Raw genomic sequence first — 20,556 nt, forward strand, 5'->3', positions numbered from 1 at the left:
TCTTTTCTGGGCGTATTATTCTTCTTTTTCTTCTTTTTTTTCGTCTAATGCATACCCCATCAGTGCAGCAATGCTTATTCAATACCGCCAGCAGATGGAGACACTGGGGGATAATTTTCTAAGGATTTATACTGATTTTTCCTGTCTGAATTTGTCGCACAGAAAGTTGCAGGCCAAATATGTGTGACATTTCTGCGACTTTAGCTTCTAGAGCATTTTTACAACATTATACATAGGTGCTGAATACATAAAAAGCGACTGTTCAGCGACAGACAAGTCGCATCGGCTGAAAGTAGGCCAGAATGTCAGTCCATGTTGGAGCAGGTTTAGATACAGTCTAAAGTATAGATCTCAAAGTCTGTGCACAGAATTTAGCAAGGGCCTCGCACCTTCTGATGCATCAGGTAGGTGCACAATAGCATAGCCTAACCCTCTGTACTTTGGTCTATATTGATGCGGGACATAGACAGCCAGCTGATGACCAATCCATTAGTGCAATGGATGGCTGGAAGCATTTGTCTTTGCCTTTGCAATACCACAGAAGCAATGCATGGTCAATGTACAGCAATGACACACCTGTGTGAACAGCCAGGAGACCCCCCCCCATGTTATGTTACATAGTTACATAGTTAGTACGGTCGAAAAAAGACATATGTCCATCAAGTTCAACCAGGGAATTAAGGGGTAGGGGTGTGGCGCGATATTGGGGAAGGGATGAGATTTTATATTTCTTCATAAGCATTAATCTTATTTTGTCAATTAGGAACATTCAGCACCCACCCGCTATCAAGGCAGCTGCCTATCATGTCATGCCCTACCTGCACAGGTGTGCTGGCTACTCAAATGATCCAATTAAGGAGGCCATTTAGTCAGCAGCAGCAGAAGTCCTGTGCCTGGACGCTCCAACAGCGGCCAGACACAAGCAGAAGCAGAAGCAGCAGAAGCAGCAGCAGCACCACCTTTTGTTTTTTGGCTGCAGCAGCAGCAGCAAGGCCCACAGGGCTGGCTAGCTGGCTAGCCAGCAAGCAGGTAGCAATGAAAGTAGGAATCTTTCTTTTTAACCCTGTAAGGGGGTGGTGCACTGTACCCGAAGATACTGCCATATCGGGTCAATGCATAGGGCGACGGAAGCAAGCTTCGAAATCGGCCCCCGTTCTCAAAAATCCATTTAATATATGGTCCCCAGATAGGGGACGTATCAGATATTAAACTGATAAGAACAGATACTACACTTGATCTTAGCCAAAAGGCCGAGAAGCGATAACCGTGAAAGGGGCGGGCCCAACAAGGTCCCCTTCATGGGCACTATCACTGCTTGCTGTCAGGGAGGCTGCCAGACAATTTTCCATGCACACTCTGGGCTGGGGGGCAGTCAACCACCAGTACACACAGCAGAACCTAAACCCATACCATTATTGCTAAGCAGCAAGACAGGGGCCCATTGCACTCCCACGGGGCCTTTTTAAATGCAATCCATAACCCGGATTTGCCAGGAACCCTTCTTACTCCTCCTACTTGCATGTGACACTGGGCTTAGGATCTGCATAGGAAACACACACACAAGCACACACCTACCTTTGTTGCCTGCAGATGCCTCCTTGGCTGTCCCCAAACGGTATCAAACCAACACCCACGGGAAGCTGTAAGCATAGAGGACATGCCTGCACCCCATTGGACTTACCTGTGTGGGTTAAATCCGGGTTATTTGACAACCTATGGCGGTGATGGTTCTGCTCAGGCAGAGCAGTGCTGATGCTCCTCATAAAGCTGTCGCTGCTGTGAAGGTTCTAGGTGACATCACAAATCCCTATGGTTACATACACAACAAAGCTGGGTTGTTGTTGTTTACACTCTGCAAGGCCTGTGGAAGTGAGTGACATCATAGCACTGTAGTTCTGAGGGTTCTAGATGGATGCAACAATCTCCTGTTGCTTCTATGAAGGCCATAATAGACGACATCACCAAACAGCTCCATAGTCACATACACAGCAAAGGAGAGATGTTGTTTACACCTAGTGATGTCAGTGGTATTGAGTGACATCACAGCACAGTGCTAAGGCTCCTGGGCCTGGACACAGCAGCGGCTGCAATATCTCAACGGAGAATACGTTTATATATATGTGTGTGTGTGCGCGTATATATATATATATATATATATATATATATTTCTCCGCCGAAATCACTTTTAAACCCATTTCCACCTTTTTTTCCCTTCTCTTCCTCTTACTTTTTTTTCACGTTTTTTTACGTTTTTCTCCTTTTCGCCTCTTTTCTGGGCGTATTATTCTTCTTTTTCTTCTTTTTTTTCGTCTAATGCATACCCCATCAGTGCAGCAATGCTTATTCAATACCGCCAGCAGATGGAGACACTGGGGGATAATTTTCTAAGGATTTATACTGATTTTTCCTGTCTGAATTTGTCGCACAGAAAGTTGCAGGCCAAATATGTGTGACATTTCTGCGACTTTAGCTTCTAGAGCATTTTTACAACATTATACATAGGTGCTGAATACATAAAAAGCGACTGTTCAGCGACAGACAAGTCGCATCGGCTGAAAGTAGGCCAGAATGTCAGTCCATGTTGGAGCAGGTTTAGATACAGTCTAAAGTATAGATCTCAAAGTCTGTGCACAGAATTTAGCAAGGGCCTCGCACCTTCTGATGCATCAGGTAGGTGCACAATAGCATAGCCTAACCCTCTGTACTTTGGTCTATATTGATGCGGGACATAGACAGCCAGCTGATGACCAATCCATTAGTGCAATGGATGGCTGGAAGCATTTGTCTTTGCCTTTGCAATACCACAGAAGCAATGCATGGTCAATGTACAGCAATGACACACCTGTGTGAACAGCCAGGAGACCCCCCCCCCATGTTATGTTACATAGTTACATAGTTAGTACGGTCGAAAAAAGACATATGTCCATCAAGTTCAACCAGGGAATTAAGGGGTAGGGGTGTGGCGCGATATTGGGGAAGGGATGAGATTTTATATTTCTTCATAAGCATTAATCTTATTTTGTCAATTAGGAACATTCAGCACCCACCCGCTATCAAGGCAGCTGCCTATCATGTCATGCCCTACCTGCACAGGTGTGCTGGCTACTCAAATGATCCAATTAAGGAGGCCATTTAGTCAGCAGCAGCAGAAGTCCTGTGCCTGGACGCTCCAACAGCGGCCAGACACAAGCAGAAGCAGAAGCAGCAGAAGCAGCAGCAGCACCACCTTTTGTTTTTTGGCTGCAGCAGCAGCAGCAAGGCCCACAGGGCTGGCTAGCTGGCTAGCCAGCAAGCAGGTAGCAATGAAAGTAGGAATCTTTCTTTTTAACCCTGTAAGGGGGTGGTGCACTGTACCCGAAGATACTGCCATATCGGGTCAATGCATAGGGCGACGGAAGCAAGCTTCGAAATCGGCCCCCGTTCTCAAAAATCCATTTAATATATGGTCCCCAGATAGGGGACGTATCAGATATTAAACTGATAAGAACAGATACTACACTTGATCTTAGCCAAAAGGCCGAGAAGCGATAACCGTGAAAGGGGCGGGCCCAACAAGGTCCCCTTCATGGGCACTATCACTGCTTGCTGTCAGGGAGGCTGCCAGACAATTTTTCATGCACACTCTGGGCTGGGGGGCAGTCAACCACCAGTACACACAGCAGAACCTAAACCCATACCATTATTGCTAAGCAGCAAGACAGGGGCCCATTGCACTCCCACGGGGCCTTTTTAAATGCAATCCATAACCCGGATTTGCCAGGAACCCTTCTTACTCCTCCTACTTGCATGTGACACTGGGCTTAGGATCTGCATAGGAAACACACACACAAGCACACACCTACCTTTGTTGCCTGCAGATGCCTCCTTGGCTGTCCCCAAACGGTATCAAACCAACACCCACGGGAAGCTGTAAGCATAGAGGACATGCCTGCACCCCATTGGACTTACCTGTGTGGGTTAAATCCGGGTTATTTGACAACCTATGGCGGTGGTGGTTCTGCTCAGGCAGAGCAGTGCTGATGCTCCTCATAAAGCTGTCGCTGCTGTGAAGGTTCTAGGTGACATCACAAATCCCTATGGTTACATACACAACAAAGCTGGGTTGTTGTTGTTTACACTCTGCAAGGCCTGTGGAAGTGAGTGACATCATAGCACTGTAGTTCTGAGGGTTCTAGATGGATGCAACAATCTCCTGTTGCTTCTATGAAGGCCATAATAGACGACATCACCAAACAGCTCCATAGTCACATACACAGCAAAGGAGAGATGTTGTTTACACCTAGTGATGTCAGTGGTATTGAGTGACATCACAGCACAGTGCTAAGGCTCCTGGGCCTGGACACAGCAGCGGCTGCAATATCTCAACGGAGAATACGTTTATATATATGTGTGTGTGTGCGCGTATATATATATATATATATATATATATATATATATATATATATATATTTCTCCGCCGAAATCACTTTTAAACCCATTTCCACCTTTTTTTCCCTTCTCTTCCTCTTACTTTTTTTTCACGTTTTTTTACGTTTTTCTCCTTTTCGCCTCTTTTCTGGGCGTATTATTCTTCTTTTTCTTCTTTTTTTTCGTCTAATGCATACCCCATCAGTGCAGCAATGCTTATTCAATACCGCCAGCAGATGGAGACACTGGGGGATAATTTTCTAAGGATTTATACTGATTTTTCCTGTCTGAATTTGTCGCACAGAAAGTTGCAGGCCAAATATGTGTGACATTTCTGCGACTTTAGCTTCTAGAGCATTTTTACAACATTATACATAGGTGCTGAATACATAAAAAGCGACTGTTCAGCGACAGACAAGTCGCATCGGCTGAAAGTAGGCCAGAATGTCAGTCCATGTTGGAGCAGGTTTAGATACAGTCTAAAGTATAGATCTCAAAGTCTGTGCACAGAATTTAGCAAGGGCCTCGCACCTTCTGATGCATCAGGTAGGTGCACAATAGCATAGCCTAACCCTCTGTACTTTGGTCTATATTGATGCGGGACATAGACAGCCAGCTGATGACCAATCCATTAGTGCAATGGATGGCTGGAAGCATTTGTCTTTGCCTTTGCAATACCACAGAAGCAATGCATGGTCAATGTACAGCAATGACACACCTGTGTGAACAGCCAGGAGACCCCCCCCATGTTATGTTACATAGTTACATAGTTAGTACGGTCGAAAAAAGACATATGTCCATCAAGTTCAACCAGGGAATTAAGGGGTAGGGGTGTGGCGCGATATTGGGGAAGGGATGAGATTTTATATTTCTTCATAAGCATTAATCTTATTTTGTCAATTAGGAACATTCAGCACCCACCCGCTATCAAGGCAGCTGCCTATCATGTCATGCCCTACCTGCACAGGTGTGCTGGCTACTCAAATGATCCAATTAAGGAGGCCATTTAGTCAGCAGCAGCAGAAGTCCTGTGCCTGGACGCTCCAACAGCGGCCAGACACAAGCAGAAGCAGAAGCAGCAGAAGCAGCAGCAGCACCACCTTTTGTTTTTTGGCTGCAGCAGCAGCAGCAAGGCCCACAGGGCTGGCTAGCTGGCTAGCCAGCAAGCAGGTAGCAATGAAAGTAGGAATCTTTCTTTTTAACCCTGTAAGGGGGTGGTGCACTGTACCCGAAGATACTGCCATATCGGGTCAATGCATAGGGCGACGGAAGCAAGCTTCGAAATCGGCCCCCGTTCTCAAAAATCCATTTAATATATGGTCCCCAGATAGGGGACGTATCAGATATTAAACTGATAAGAACAGATACTACACTTGATCTTAGCCAAAAGGCCGAGAAGCGATAACCGTGAAAGGGGCGGGCCCAACAAGGTCCCCTTCATGGGCACTATCACTGCTTGCTGTCAGGGAGGCTGCCAGACAATTTTCCATGCACACTCTGGGCTGGGGGGCAGTCAACCACCAGTACACACAGCAGAACCTAAACCCATACCATTATTGCTAAGCAGCAAGACAGGGGCCCATTGCACTCCCACGGGGCCTTTTTAAATGCAATCCATAACCCGGATTTGCCAGGAACCCTTCTTACTCCTCCTACTTGCATGTGACACTGGGCTTAGGATCTGCATAGGAAACACACACACAAGCACACACCTACCTTTGTTGCCTGCAGATGCCTCCTTGGCTGTCCCCAAACGGTATCAAACCAACACCCACGGGAAGCTGTAAGCATAGAGGACATGCCTGCACCCCATTGGACTTACCTGTGTGGGTTAAATCCGGGTTATTTGACAACCTATGGCGGTGATGGTTCTGCTCAGGCAGAGCAGTGCTGATGCTCCTCATAAAGCTGTCGCTGCTGTGAAGGTTCTAGGTGACATCACAAATCCCTATGGTTACATACACAACAAAGCTGGGTTGTTGTTGTTTACACTCTGCAAGGCCTGTGGAAGTGAGTGACATCATAGCACTGTAGTTCTGAGGGTTCTAGATGGATGCAACAATCTCCTGTTGCTTCTATGAAGGCCATAATAGACGACATCACCAAACAGCTCCATAGTCACATACACAGCAAAGGAGAGATGTTGTTTACACCTAGTGATGTCAGTGGTATTGAGTGACATCACAGCACAGTGCTAAGGCTCCTGGGCCTGGACACAGCAGCGGCTGCAATATCTCAACGGAGAATACGTTTATATATATGTGTGTGTGTGCGCGTATATATATATATATATATATATATATATATATATATATATATTTCTCCGCCGAAATCACTTTTAAACCCATTTCCACCTTTTTTTCCCTTCTCTTCCTCTTACTTTTTTTTCACGTTTTTTTACGTTTTTCTCCTTTTCGCCTCTTTTCTGGGCGTATTATTCTTCTTTTTCTTCTTTTTTTTCGTCTAATGCATACCCCATCAGTGCAGCAATGCTTATTCAATACCGCCAGCAGATGGAGACACTGGGGGATAATTTTCTAAGGATTTATACTGATTTTTCCTGTCTGAATTTGTCGCACAGAAAGTTGCAGGCCAAATATGTGTGACATTTCTGCGACTTTAGCTTCTAGAGCATTTTTACAACATTATACATAGGTGCTGAATACATAAAAAGCGACTGTTCAGCGACAGACAAGTCGCATCGGCTGAAAGTAGGCCAGAATGTCAGTCCATGTTGGAGCAGGTTTAGATACAGTCTAAAGTATAGATCTCAAAGTCTGTGCACAGAATTTAGCAAGGGCCTCGCACCTTCTGATGCATCAGGTAGGTGCACAATAGCATAGCCTAACCCTCTGTACTTTGGTCTATATTGATGCGGGACATAGACAGCCAGCTGATGACCAATCCATTAGTGCAATGGATGGCTGGAAGCATTTGTCTTTGCCTTTGCAATACCACAGAAGCAATGCATGGTCAATGTACAGCAATGACACACCTGTGTGAACAGCCAGGAGACCCCCCCCATGTTATGTTACATAGTTACATAGTTAGTACGGTCGAAAAAAGACATATGTCCATCAAGTTCAACCAGGGAATTAAGGGGTAGGGGTGTGGCGCGATATTGGGGAAGGGATGAGATTTTATATTTCTTCATAAGCATTAATCTTATTTTGTCAATTAGGAACATTCAGCACCCACCCGCTATCAAGGCAGCTGCCTATCATGTCATGCCCTACCTGCACAGGTGTGCTGGCTACTCAAATGATCCAATTAAGGAGGCCATTTAGTCAGCAGCAGCAGAAGTCCTGTGCCTGGACGCTCCAACAGCGGCCAGACACAAGCAGAAGCAGAAGCAGCAGAAGCAGCAGCAGCACCACCTTTTGTTTTTTGGCTGCAGCAGCAGCAGCAAGGCCCACAGGGCTGGCTAGCTGGCTAGCCAGCAAGCAGGTAGCAATGAAAGTAGGAATCTTTCTTTTTAACCCTGTAAGGGGGTGGTGCACTGTACCCGAAGATACTGCCATATCGGGTCAATGCATAGGGCGACGGAAGCAAGCTTCGAAATCGGCCCCCGTTCTCAAAAATCCATTTAATATATGGTCCCCAGATAGGGGACGTATCAGATATTAAACTGATAAGAACAGATACTACACTTGATCTTAGCCAAAAGGCCGAGAAGCGATAACCGTGAAAGGGGCGGGCCCAACAAGGTCCCCTTCATGGGCACTATCACTGCTTGCTGTCAGGGAGGCTGCCAGACAATTTTCCATGCACACTCTGGGCTGGGGGGCAGTCAACCACCAGTACACACAGCAGAACCTAAACCCATACCATTATTGCTAAGCAGCAAGACAGGGGCCCATTGCACTCCCACGGGGCCTTTTTAAATGCAATCCATAACCCGGATTTGCCAGGAACCCTTCTTACTCCTCCTACTTGCATGTGACACTGGGCTTAGGATCTGCATAGGAAACACACACACAAGCACACACCTACCTTTGTTGCCTGCAGATGCCTCCTTGGCTGTCCCCAAACGGTATCAAACCAACACCCACGGGAAGCTGTAAGCATAGAGGACATGCCTGCACCCCATTGGACTTACCTGTGTGGGTTAAATCCGGGTTATTTGACAACCTATGGCGGTGATGGTTCTGCTCAGGCAGAGCAGTGCTGATGCTCCTCATAAAGCTGTCGCTGCTGTGAAGGTTCTAGGTGACATCACAAATCCCTATGGTTACATACACAACAAAGCTGGGTTGTTGTTGTTTACACTCTGCAAGGCCTGTGGAAGTGAGTGACATCATAGCACTGTAGTTCTGAGGGTTCTAGATGGATGCAACAATCTCCTGTTGCTTCTATGAAGGCCATAATAGACAACATCACCAAACAGCTCCATAGTCACATACACAGCAAAGGAGAGATGTTGTTTACACCTAGTGATGTCAGTGGTATTGAGTGACATCACAGCACAGTGCTAAGGCTCCTGGGCCTGGACACAGCAGCGGCTGCAATATCTCAACGGAGAATACGTTTATATATATGTGTGTGTGTGCGCGTATATATATATATATATATATATATATATATATATATATATATATTTCTCCGCCGAAATCACTTTTAAACCCATTTCCACCTTTTTTTCCCTTCTCTTCCTCTTACTTTTTTTTCACGTTTTTTTACGTTTTTCTCCTTTTCGCCTCTTTTCTGGGCGTATTATTCTTCTTTTTCTTCTTTTTTTTCGTCTAATGCATACCCCATCAGTGCAGCAATGCTTATTCAATACCGCCAGCAGATGGAGACACTGGGGGATAATTTTCTAAGGATTTATACTGATTTTTCCTGTCTGAATTTGTCGCACAGAAAGTTGCAGGCCAAATATGTGTGACATTTCTGCGACTTTAGCTTCTAGAGCATTTTTACAACATTATACATAGGTGCTGAATACATAAAAAGCGACTGTTCAGCGACAGACAAGTCGCATCGGCTGAAAGTAGGCCAGAATGTCAGTCCATGTTGGAGCAGGTTTAGATACAGTCTAAAGTATAGATCTCAAAGTCTGTGCACAGAATTTAGCAAGGGCCTCGCACCTTCTGATGCATCAGGTAGGTGCACAATAGCATAGCCTAACCCTCTGTACTTTGGTCTATATTGATGCGGGACATAGACAGCCAGCTGATGACCAATCCATTAGTGCAATGGATGGCTGGAAGCATTTGTCTTTGCCTTTGCAATACCACAGAAGCAATGCATGGTCAATGTACAGCAATGACACACCTGTGTGAACAGCCAGGAGACCCCCCCCATGTTATGTTACATAGTTACATAGTTAGTACGGTCGAAAAAAGACATATGTCCATCAAGTTCAACCAGGGAATTAAGGGGTAGGGGTGTGGCGCGATATTGGGGAAGGGATGAGATTTTATATTTCTTCATAAGCATTAATCTTATTTTGTCAATTAGGAACATTCAGCACCCACCCGCTATCAAGGCAGCTGCCTATCATGTCATGCCCTACCTGCACAGGTGTGCTGGCTACTCAAATGATCCAATTAAGGAGGCCATTTAGTCAGCAGCAGCAGAAGTCCTGTGCCTGGACGCTCCAACAGCGGCCAGACACAAGCAGAAGCAGAAGCAGCAGAAGCAGCAGCAGCACCACCTTTTGTTTTTTGGCTGCAGCAGCAGCAGCAAGGCCCACAGGGCTGGCTAGCTGGCTAGCCAGCAAGCAGGTAGCAATGAAAGTAGGAATCTTTCTTTTTAACCCTGTAAGGGGGTGGTGCACTGTACCCGAAGATACTGCCATATCGGGTCAATGCATAGGGCGACGGAAGCAAGCTTCGAAATCGGCCCCCGTTCTCAAAAATCCATTTAATATATGGTCCCCAGATAGGGGACGTATCAGATATTAAACTGATAAGAACAGATACTACACTTGATCTTAGCCAAAAGGCCGAGCAGCGATAACCGTGAAAGGGGCGGGCCCAACAAGGTCCCCTTCATGGGCACTATCACTGCTTGCTGTCAGGGAGGCTGCCAGACAATTTTCCATGCACACTCTGGGCTGGGGGGCAGTCAACCACCAGTACACACAGCAGAACCTAAACCCATACCATTATTGCTAAGCAGCAAGACAGGGGCCCATTGCACTCCCACGGGGCCTTTTTAAATGCAATCCATAACCCGGATTTGCCAGGAACCCTTCTTACTCCTCCTACTTGCATGTGACACTGGGCTTAGGATCTGCATAGGAAACACACACACAAGCACACACCTACCTTTGTTGCCTGCAGATGCCTCCTTGGCTGTCCCCAAACGGTATCAAACCAACACCCACGGGAAGCTGTAAGCATAGAGGACATGCCTGCACCCCATTGGACTTACCTGTGTGGGTTAAATCCGGGTTATTTGACAACCTATGGCGGTGATGGTTCTGCTCAGGCAGAGCAGTGCTGATGCTCCTCATAAAGCTGTCGCTGCTGTGAAGGTTCTAGGTGACATCACAAATCCCTATGGTTACATACACAACAAAGCTGGGTTGTTGTTGTTTACACTCTGCAAGGCCTGTGGAAGTGAGTGACATCATAGCACTGTAGTTCTGAGGGTTCTAGATGGATGCAACAATCTCCTGTTGCTTCTATGAAGGCCATAATAGACGACATCACCAAACAGCTCCATAGTCACATACACAGCAAAGGAGAGATGTTGTTTACACCTAGTGATGTCAGTGGTATTGAGTGACATCACAGCACAGTGCTAAGGCTCCTGGGCCTGGACACAGCAGCGGCTGCAATATCTCAACGGAGAATACGTTTATATATATGTGTGTGTGTGCGCGTATATATATATATATATATATATATATATATATATATATATATATTCTCCGCCGAAATCACTTTTAAACCCATTTCCACCTTTTTTTCCCTTCTCTTCCTCTTACTTTTTTTTCACGTTTTTTTACGTTTTTCTCCTTTTCGCCTCTTTTCTGGGCGTATTATTCTTCTTTTTCTTCTTTTTTTTCGTCTAATGCATACCCCATCAGTGCAGCAATGCTTATTCAATACCGCCAGCAGATGGAGACACTGGGGGATAATTTTCTAAGGATTTATACTGATTTTTCCTGTCTGTCTGAATTTGTCGCACAGAAAGTTGCAGGCCAAATATGTGTGACATTTCTGCGACTTTAGCTTCTAGAGCATTTTTACAACATTATACATAGGTGCTGAATACATAAAAAGCGACTGTTCAGCGACAGACAAGTCGCATCGGCTGAAAGTAGGCCAGAATGTCAGTCCATGTTGGAGCAGGTTTAGATACAGTCTAAAGTATAGATCTCAAAGTCTGTGCACAGAATTTAGCAAGGGCCTCGCACCTTCTGATGCATCAGGTAGGTGCACAATAGCATAGCCTAACCCTCTGTACTTTGGTCTATATTGATGCGGGACATAGACAGCCAGCTGATGACCAATCCATTAGTGCAATGGATGGCTGGAAGCATTTGTCTTTGCCTTTGCAATACCACAGAAGCAATGCATGGTCAATGTACAGCAATGACACACCTGTGTGAACAGCCAGGAGACCCCCCCCATGTTATGTTACATAGTTACATAGTTAGTACGGTCGAAAAAAGACATATGTCCATCAAGTTCAACCAGGGAATTAAGGGGTAGGGGTGTGGCGCGATATTGGGGAAGGGATGAGATTTTATATTTCTTCATAAGCATTAATCTTATTTTGTCAATTAGGAACATTCAGCACCCACCCGCTATCAAGGCAGCTGCCTATCATGTCATGCCCTACCTGCACAGGTGTGCTGGCTACTCAAATGATCCAATTAAGGAGGCCATTTAGTCAGCAGCAGCAGAAGTCCTGTGCCTGGACGCTCCAACAGCGGCCAGACACAAGCAGAAGCAGAAGCAGCAGAAGCAGCAGCAGCACCACCTTTTGTTTTTTGGCTGCAGCAGCAGCAGCAAGGCCCACAGGGCTGGCTAGCTGGCTAGCCAGCAAGCAGGTAGCAATGAAAGTAGGAATCTTTCTTTTTAACCCTGTAAGGGGGTGGTGCACTGTACCCGAAGATACTGCCATATCGGGTCAATGCATAGGGCGACGGAAGCAAGCTTCGAAATCGGCCCCCGTTCTCAAAAATCCATTTAATATATGGTCCCCAGATAGGGGACGTATCAGATATTAAACTGATAAGAACAGATACTACACTTGATCTTAGCCAAAAGGCCGAGAAGCGATAACCGTGAAAGGGGCGGGCCCAACAAGGTCCCCTTCATGGGCACTATCACTGCTTGCTGTCAGGGAGGCTGCCAGACAATTTTCCATGCACACTCTGGGCTGGGGGGCAGTCAACCACCAGTACACACAGCAGAACCTAAACCCATACCATTATTGCTAAGCAGCAAGACAGGGGCCCATTGCACTCCCACGGGGCCTTTTTAAATGCAATCCATAACCCGGATTTGCCAGGAACCCTTCTTACTCCTCCTACTTGCATGTGACACTGGGCTTAGGATCTGCATAGGAAACACACACACAAGCACACACCTACCTTTGTTGCCTGCAGATGCCTCCTTGGCTGTCCCCAAACGGTATCAAACCAACACCCACGGGAAGCTGTAAGCATAGAGGACATGCCTGCACCCCATTGGACTTACCTGTGTGGGTTAAATCCGGGTTATTTGACAACCTATGGCGGTGATGGTTCTGCTCAGGCAGAGCAGTGCTGATGCTCCTCATAAAGCTGTCGCTGCTGTGAAGGTTCTAGGTGACATCACAAATCCCTATGGTTACATACACAACAAAGCTGGGTTGTTGTTGTTTACACTCTGCAAGGCCTGTGGAAGTGAGTGACATCATAGCACTGTAGTTCTGAGGGTTCTAGATGGATGCAACAATCTCCTGTTGCTTCTATGAAGGCCATAATAGACGACATCACCAAACAGCTCCATAGTCACATACACAGCAAAGGAGAGATGTTGTTTACACCTAGTGATGTCAGTGGTATTGAGTGACATCACAGCACAGTGCTAAGGCTCCTGGGCCTGGACACAGCAGCGGCTGCAATATCTCAACGGAGAATACGTTTATATATATGTGTGTGTGTGCGCGTATATATATATATATATATATATATATATATATATATATATATATTCTCCGCCGAAATCACTTTTAAACCCATTTCCACCTTTTTTTCCCTTCTCTTCCTCTTACTTTTTTTTCACGTTTTTTTACGTTTTTCTCCTTTTCGCCTCTTTTCTGGGCGTATTATTCTTCTTTTTCTTCTTTTTTTTCGTCTAATGCATACCCCATCAGTGCAGCAATGCTTATTCAATACCGCCAGCAGATGGAGACACTGGGGGATAATTTTCTAAGGATTTATACTGATTTTTCCTGTCTGAATTTGTCGCACAGAAAGTTGCAGGCCAAATATGTGTGACATTTCTGCGACTTTAGCTTCTAGAGCATTTTTTTTACAACATTATACATAGGTGCTGAATACATAAAAAGCGACTGTTCAGCGACAGACAAGTCGCATCGGCTGAAAGTAGGCCAGAATGTCAGTCCATGTTGGAGCAGGTTTAGATACAGTCTAAAGTATAGATCTCAAAGTCTGTGCACAGAATTTAGCAAGGGCCTCGCACCTTCTGATGCATCAGGTAGGTGCACAATAGCATAGCCTAACCCTCTGTACTTTGGTCTATATTGATGCGGGACATAGACAGCCAGCTGATGACCAATCCATTAGTGCAATGGATGGCTGGAAGCATTTGTCTTTGCCTTTGCAATACCACAGAAGCAATGCATGGTCAATGTACAGCAATGACACACCTGTGTGAACAGCCAGGAGACCCCCCCCATGTTATGTTACATAGTTACATAGTTAGTACGGTCGAAAAAAGACATATGTCCATCAAGTTCAACCAGGGAATTAAGGGGTAGGGGTGTGGCGCGATATTGGGGAAGGGATGAGATTTTATATTTCTTCATAAGCATTAATCTTATTTTGTCAATTAGGAACATTCAGCACCCACCCGCTATCAAGGCAGCTGCCTATCATGTCATGCCCTACCTGCACAGGTGTGCTGGCTACTCAAATGATCCAATTAAGGAGGCCATTTAGTCAGCAGCAGCAGAAGTCCTGTGCCTGGACGCTCCAACAGCGGCCAGACACAAGCAGAAGCAGAAGCAGCAGAAGCAGCAGCAGCACCACCTTTTGTTTTTTGGCTGCAGCAGCAGCAGCAAGGCCCACAGGGCTGGCTAGCTGGCTAGCCAGCAAGCAGGTAGCAATGAAAGTAGGAATCTTTCTTTTTAACCCTGTAAGGGGGTGGTGCACTGTACCCGAAGATACTGCCATATCGGGTCAATGCATAGGGCGACGGAAGCAAGCTTCGAAATCGGCCCCCGTTCTCAAAAATCCATTTAATATATGGTCCCCAGATAGGGGACGTATCAGATATTAAACTGATAAGAACAGATACTACACTTGATCTTAGCCAAAAGGCCGAGAAGCGATAACCGTGAAAGGGGCGGGCCCAACAAGGTCCCCTTCATGGGCACTATCACTGCTTGCTGTCAGGGAGGCTGCCAGACAATTTTCCATGCACACTCTGGGCTGGGGGGCAGTCAACCACCAGTACACACAGCAGAACCTAAACCCATACCATTATTGCTAAGCAGCAAGACAGGGGCCCATTGCACTCCCACGGGGCCTTTTTAAATGCAATCCATAACCCGGATTTGCCAGGAACCCTTCTTACTCCTCCTACTTGCATGTGACACTGGGCTTAGGATCTGCATAGGAAACACACACACAAGCACACACCTACCTTTGTTGCCTGCAGATGCCTCCTTGGCTGTCCCCAAACGGTATCAAACCAACACCCACGGGAAGCTGTAAGCATAGAGGACATGCCTGCACCCCATTGGACTTACCTGTGTGGGTTAAATCCGGGTTATTTGACAACCTATGGCGGTGATGGTTCTGCTCAGGCAGAGCAGTGCTGATGCTCCTCATAAAGCTGTCGCTGCTGTGAAGGTTCTAGGTGACATCACAAATCCCTATGGTTACATACACAACAAAGCTGGGTTGTTGTTGTTTACACTCTGCAAGGCCTGTGGAAGTGAGTGACATCATAGCACTGTAGTTCTGAGGGTTCTAGATGGATGCAACAATCTCCTGTTGCTTCTATGAAGGCCATAATAGACGACATCACCAAACAGCTCCATAGTCACATACACAGCAAAGGAGAGATGTTGTTTACACCTAGTGATGTCAGTGGTATTGAGTGACATCACAGCACAGTGCTAAGGCTCCTGGGCCTGGACACAGCAGCGGCTGCAATATCTCAACGGAGAATACGTTTATATATATGTGTGTGTGTGCGCGTATATATATATATATATATATATATATATATATATATATATATATATCTCCGCCGAAATCACTTTTAAACCCATTTCCACCTTTTTTTCCCTTCTCTTCCTCTTACTTTTTTTTCACGTTTTTTTACGTTTTTCTCCTTTTCGCCTCTTTTCTGGGCGTATTATTCTTCTTTTTCTTCTTTTTTTTCGTCTAATGCATACCCCATCAGTGCAGCAATGCTTATTCAATACCGCCAGCAGATGGAGACACTGGGGGATAATTTTCTAAGGATTTATACTGATTTTTCCTGTCTGAATTTGTCGCACAGAAAGTTGCAGGCCAAATATGTGTGACATTTCTGCGACTTTAGCTTCTAGAGCATTTTTACAACATTATACATAGGTGCTGAATACATAAAAAGCGACTGTTCAGCGACAGACAAGTCGCATCGGCTGAAAGTAGGCCAGAATGTCAGTCCATGTTGGAGCAGGTTTAGATACAGTCTAAAGTATAGATCTCAAAGTCTGTGCACAGAATTTAGCAAGGGCCTCGCACCTTCTGATGCATCAGGTAGGTGCACAATAGCATAGCCTAACCCTCTGTACTTTGGTCTATATTGATGCGGGACATAGACAGCCAGCTGATGACCAATCCATTAGTGCAATGGATGGCTGGAAGCATTTGTCTTTGCCTTTGCAATACCACAGAAGCAATGCATGGTCAATGTACAGCAATGACACACCTGTGTGAACAGCCAGGAGACCCCCCCCATGTTATGTTACATAGTTACATAGTTAGTACGGTCGAAAAAAGACATATGTCCATCAAGTTCAACCAGGGAATTAAGGGGTAGGGGTGTGGCGCGATATTGGGGAAGGGATGAGATTTTATATTTCTTCATAAGCATTAATCTTATTTTGTCAATTAGGAACATTCAGCACCCACCCGCTATCAAGGCAGCTGCCTATCATGTCATGCCCTACCTGCACAGGTGTGCTGGCTACTCAAATGATCCAATTAAGGAGGCCATTTAGTCAGCAGCAGCAGAAGTCCTGTGCCTGGACGCTCCAACAGCGGCCAGACACAAGCAGAAGCAGAAGCAGCAGAAGCAGCAGCAGCACCACCTTTTGTTTTTTGGCTGCAGCAGCAGCAGCAAGGCCCACAGGGCTGGCTAGCTGGCTAGCCAGCAAGCAGGTAGCAATGAAAGTAGGAATCTTTCTTTTTAACCCTGTAAGGGGGTGGTGCACTGTACCCGAAGATACTGCCATATCGGGTCAATGCATAGGGCGACGGAAGCAAGCTTCGAAATCGGCCCCCGTTCTCAAAAATCCATTTAATATATGGTCCCCAGATAGGGGACGTATCAGATATTAAACTGATAAGAACAGATACTACACTTGATCTTAGCCAAAAGGCCGAGAAGCGATAACCGTGAAAGGGGCGGGCCCAACAAGGTCCCCTTCATGGGCACTATCACTGCTTGCTGTCAGGGAGGCTGCCAGACAATTTTCCATGCACACTCTGGGCTGGGGGGCAGTCAACCACCAGTACACACAGCAGAACCTAAACCCATACCATTATTGCTAAGCAGCAAGACAGGGGCCCATTGCACTCCCACGGGGCCTTTTTAAATGCAATCCATAACCCGGATTTGCCAGGAACCCTTCTTACTCCTCCTACTTGCATGTGACACTGGGCTTAGGATCTGCATAGGAAACACACACACAAGCACACACCTACCTTTGTTGCCTGCAGATGCCTCCTTGGCTGTCCCCAAACGGTATCAAACCAACACCCACGGGAAGCTGTAAGCATAGAGGACATGCCTGCACCCCATTGGACTTACCTGTGTGGGTTAAATCCGGGTTATTTGACAACCTATGGCGGTGATGGTTCTGCTCAGGCAGAGCAGTGCTGATGCTCCTCATAAAGCTGTCGCTGCTGTGAAGGTTCTAGGTGACATCACAAATCCCTATGGTTACATACACAACAAAGCTGGGTTGTTGTTGTTTACACTCTGCAAGGCCTGTGGAAGTGAGTGACATCATAGCACTGTAGTTCTGAGGGTTCTAGATGGATGCAACAATCTCCTGTTGCTTCTATGAAGGCCATAATAGACGACATCACCAAACAGCTCCATAGTCACATACACAGCAAAGGAGAGATGTTGTTTACACCTAGTGATGTCAGTGGTATTGAGTGACATCACAGCACAGTGCTAAGGCTCCTGGGCCTGGACACAGCAGCGGCTGCAATATCTCAACGGAGAATACGTTTATATATATGTGTGTGTGTGCGCGTATATATATATATATATATATATATATATATATATATATATTTCTCCGCCGAAATCACTTTTAAACCCATTTCCACCTTTTTTTCCCTTCTCTTCCTCTTACTTTTTTTTCACGTTTTTTTACGTTTTTCTCCTTTTCGCCTCTTTTCTGGGCGTATTATTCTTCTTTTTCTTCTTTTTTTTCGTCTAATGCATACCCCATCAGTGCAGCAATGCTTATTCAATACCGCCAGCAGATGGAGACACTGGGGGATAATTTTCTAAGGATTTATACTGATTTTTCCTGTCTGAATTTGTCGCACAGAAAGTTGCAGGCCAAATATGTGTGACATTTCTGCGACTTTAGCTTCTAGAGCATTTTTACAACATTATACATAGGTGCTGAATACATAAAAAGCGACTGTTCAGCGACAGACAAGTCGCATCGGCTGAAAGTAGGCCAGAATGTCAGTCCATGTTGGAGCAGGTTTAGATACAGTCTAAAGTATAGATCTCAAAGTCTGTGCACAGAATTTAGCAAGGGCCTCGCACCTTCTGATGCATCAGGTAGGTGCACAATAGCATAGCCTAACCCTCTGTACTTTGGTCTATATTGATGCGGGACATAGACAGCCAGCTGATGACCAATCCATTAGTGCAATGGATGGCTGGAAGCATTTGTCTTTGCCTTTGCAATACCACAGAAGCAATGCATGGTCAATGTACAGCAATGACACACCTGTGTGAACAGCCAGGAGACCCCCCCCATGTTATGTTACATAGTTACATAGTTAGTACGGTCGAAAAAAGACATATGTCCATCAAGTTCAACCAGGGAATTAAGGGGTAGGGGTGTGGCGCGATATTGGGGAAGGGATGAGATTTTATATTTCTTCATAAGCATTAATCTTATTTTGTCAATTAGGAACATTCAGCACCCACCCGCTATCAAGGCAGCTGCCTATCATGTCATGCCCTACCTGCACAGGTGTGCTGGCTACTCAAATGATCCAATTAAGGAGGCCATTTAGTCAGCAGCAGCAGAAGTCCTGTGCCTGGACGCTCCAACAGCGGCCAGACACAAGCAGAAGCAGAAGCAGCAGAAGCAGCAGCAGCACCACCTTTTGTTTTTTGGCTGCAGCAGCAGCAGCAAGGCCCACAGGGCTGGCTAGCTGGCTAGCCAGCAAGCAGGTAGCAATGAAAGTAGGAATCTTTCTTTTTAACCCTGTAAGGGGGTGGTGCACTGTACCCGAAGATACTGCCATATCGGGTCAATGCATAGGGCGACGGAAGCAAGCTTCGAAATCGGCCCCCGTTCTCAAAAATCCATTTAATATATGGTCCCCAGATAGGGGACGTATCAGATATTAAACTGATAAGAACAGATACTACACTTGATCTTAGCCAAAAGGCCGAGAAGCGATAACCGTGAAAGGGGCGGGCCCAACAAGGTCCCCTTCATGGGCACTATCACTGCTTGCTGTCAGGGAGGCTGCCAGACAATTTTCCATGCACACTCTGGGCTGGGGGGCAGTCAACCACCAGTACACACAGCAGAACCTAAACCCATACCATTATTGCTAAGCAGCAAGACAGGGGCCCATTGCACTCCCACGGGGCCTTTTTAAATGCAATCCATAACCCGGATTTGCCAGGAACCCTTCTTACTCCTCCTACTTGCATGTGACACTGGGCTTAGGATCTGCATAGGAAACACACACACAAGCACACACCTACCTTTGTTGCCTGCAGATGCCTCCTTGGCTGTCCCCAAACGGTATCAAACCAACACCCACGGGAAGCTGTAAGCATAGAGGACATGCCTGCACCCCATTGGACTTACCTGTGTGGGTTAAATCCGGGTTATTTGACAACCTATGGCGGTGATGGTTCTGCTCAGGCAGAGCAGTGCTGATGCTCCTCATAAAGCTGTCGCTGCTGTGAAGGTTCTAGGTGACATCACAAATCCCTATGGTTACATACACAACAAAGCTGGGTTGTTGTTGTTTACACTCTGCAAGGCCTGTGGAAGTGAGTGACATCATAGCACTGTAGTTCTGAGGGTTCTAGATGGATGCAACAATCTCCTGTTGCTTCTATGAAGGCCATAATAGACGACATCACCAAACAGCTCCATAGTCACATACACAGCAAAGGAGAGATGTTGTTTACACCTAGTGATGTCAGTGGTATTGAGTGACATCACAGCACAGTGCTAAGGCTCCTGGGCCTGGACACAGCAGCGGCTGCAATATCTCAACGGAGAATACGTTTATATATATGTGTGTGTGTGCGCGTATATATATATATATATATATATATATATATATATATATTTCTCCGCCGAAATCACTTTTAAACCCATTTCCACCTTTTTTTCCCTTCTCTTCCTCTTACTTTTTTTTTCACGTTTTTTTACGTTTTTCTCCTTTTCGCCTCTTTTCTGGGCGTATTATTCTTCTTTTTCTTCTTTTTTTTCGTCTAATGCATACCCCAT

General features: G+C 45.9%; 9 non-coding genes across 9 annotated transcripts; all 9 read right to left on the bottom strand.

Annotated features, from left to right (window-relative positions):
• Positions 1-1,071: 1,071 nt before the first annotated feature.
• LOC130299644 (U2 spliceosomal RNA) lies at positions 1,072-1,262 on the bottom strand. Its single transcript, XR_008850738.1, has one exon. It is a non-coding gene; the product is annotated as a U2 spliceosomal RNA (small nuclear RNA).
• Positions 1,263-3,338: 2,076 nt separating this feature from the next.
• Positions 3,339-3,529, bottom strand: LOC130299645 (U2 spliceosomal RNA). Its single transcript, XR_008850739.1, has one exon. It is a non-coding gene; the product is annotated as a U2 spliceosomal RNA (small nuclear RNA).
• A 2,090-nt stretch (positions 3,530-5,619) lies between these two features.
• On the bottom strand, positions 5,620-5,810 carry LOC130299646 (U2 spliceosomal RNA). Its single transcript, XR_008850740.1, has one exon. It is a non-coding gene; the product is annotated as a U2 spliceosomal RNA (small nuclear RNA).
• A 2,086-nt stretch (positions 5,811-7,896) lies between these two features.
• Positions 7,897-8,087, bottom strand: LOC130299647 (U2 spliceosomal RNA). The gene has a single exon (XR_008850741.1). It is a non-coding gene; the product is annotated as a U2 spliceosomal RNA (small nuclear RNA).
• A 2,088-nt stretch (positions 8,088-10,175) lies between these two features.
• Positions 10,176-10,366, bottom strand: LOC130299681 (U2 spliceosomal RNA). Its single transcript, XR_008850772.1, has one exon. It is a non-coding gene; the product is annotated as a U2 spliceosomal RNA (small nuclear RNA).
• A 2,091-nt stretch (positions 10,367-12,457) lies between these two features.
• LOC130299648 (U2 spliceosomal RNA) lies at positions 12,458-12,648 on the bottom strand. Its single transcript, XR_008850742.1, has one exon. It is a non-coding gene; the product is annotated as a U2 spliceosomal RNA (small nuclear RNA).
• Positions 12,649-14,738: 2,090 nt separating this feature from the next.
• LOC130299649 (U2 spliceosomal RNA) lies at positions 14,739-14,929 on the bottom strand. Its single transcript, XR_008850743.1, has one exon. It is a non-coding gene; the product is annotated as a U2 spliceosomal RNA (small nuclear RNA).
• Positions 14,930-17,017: 2,088 nt separating this feature from the next.
• Positions 17,018-17,208, bottom strand: LOC130299650 (U2 spliceosomal RNA). The gene has a single exon (XR_008850744.1). It is a non-coding gene; the product is annotated as a U2 spliceosomal RNA (small nuclear RNA).
• A 2,084-nt stretch (positions 17,209-19,292) lies between these two features.
• Positions 19,293-19,483, bottom strand: LOC130299653 (U2 spliceosomal RNA). Its single transcript, XR_008850745.1, has one exon. It is a non-coding gene; the product is annotated as a U2 spliceosomal RNA (small nuclear RNA).
• Positions 19,484-20,556: the final 1,073 nt, after the last annotated feature.

Source organism: Hyla sarda, unplaced genomic scaffold (assembly GCF_029499605.1).
Source record: "Hyla sarda isolate aHylSar1 unplaced genomic scaffold, aHylSar1.hap1 scaffold_1060, whole genome shotgun sequence".
NCBI classification, from domain to species: Eukaryota; Metazoa; Chordata; class Amphibia; order Anura; family Hylidae; genus Hyla; species Hyla sarda.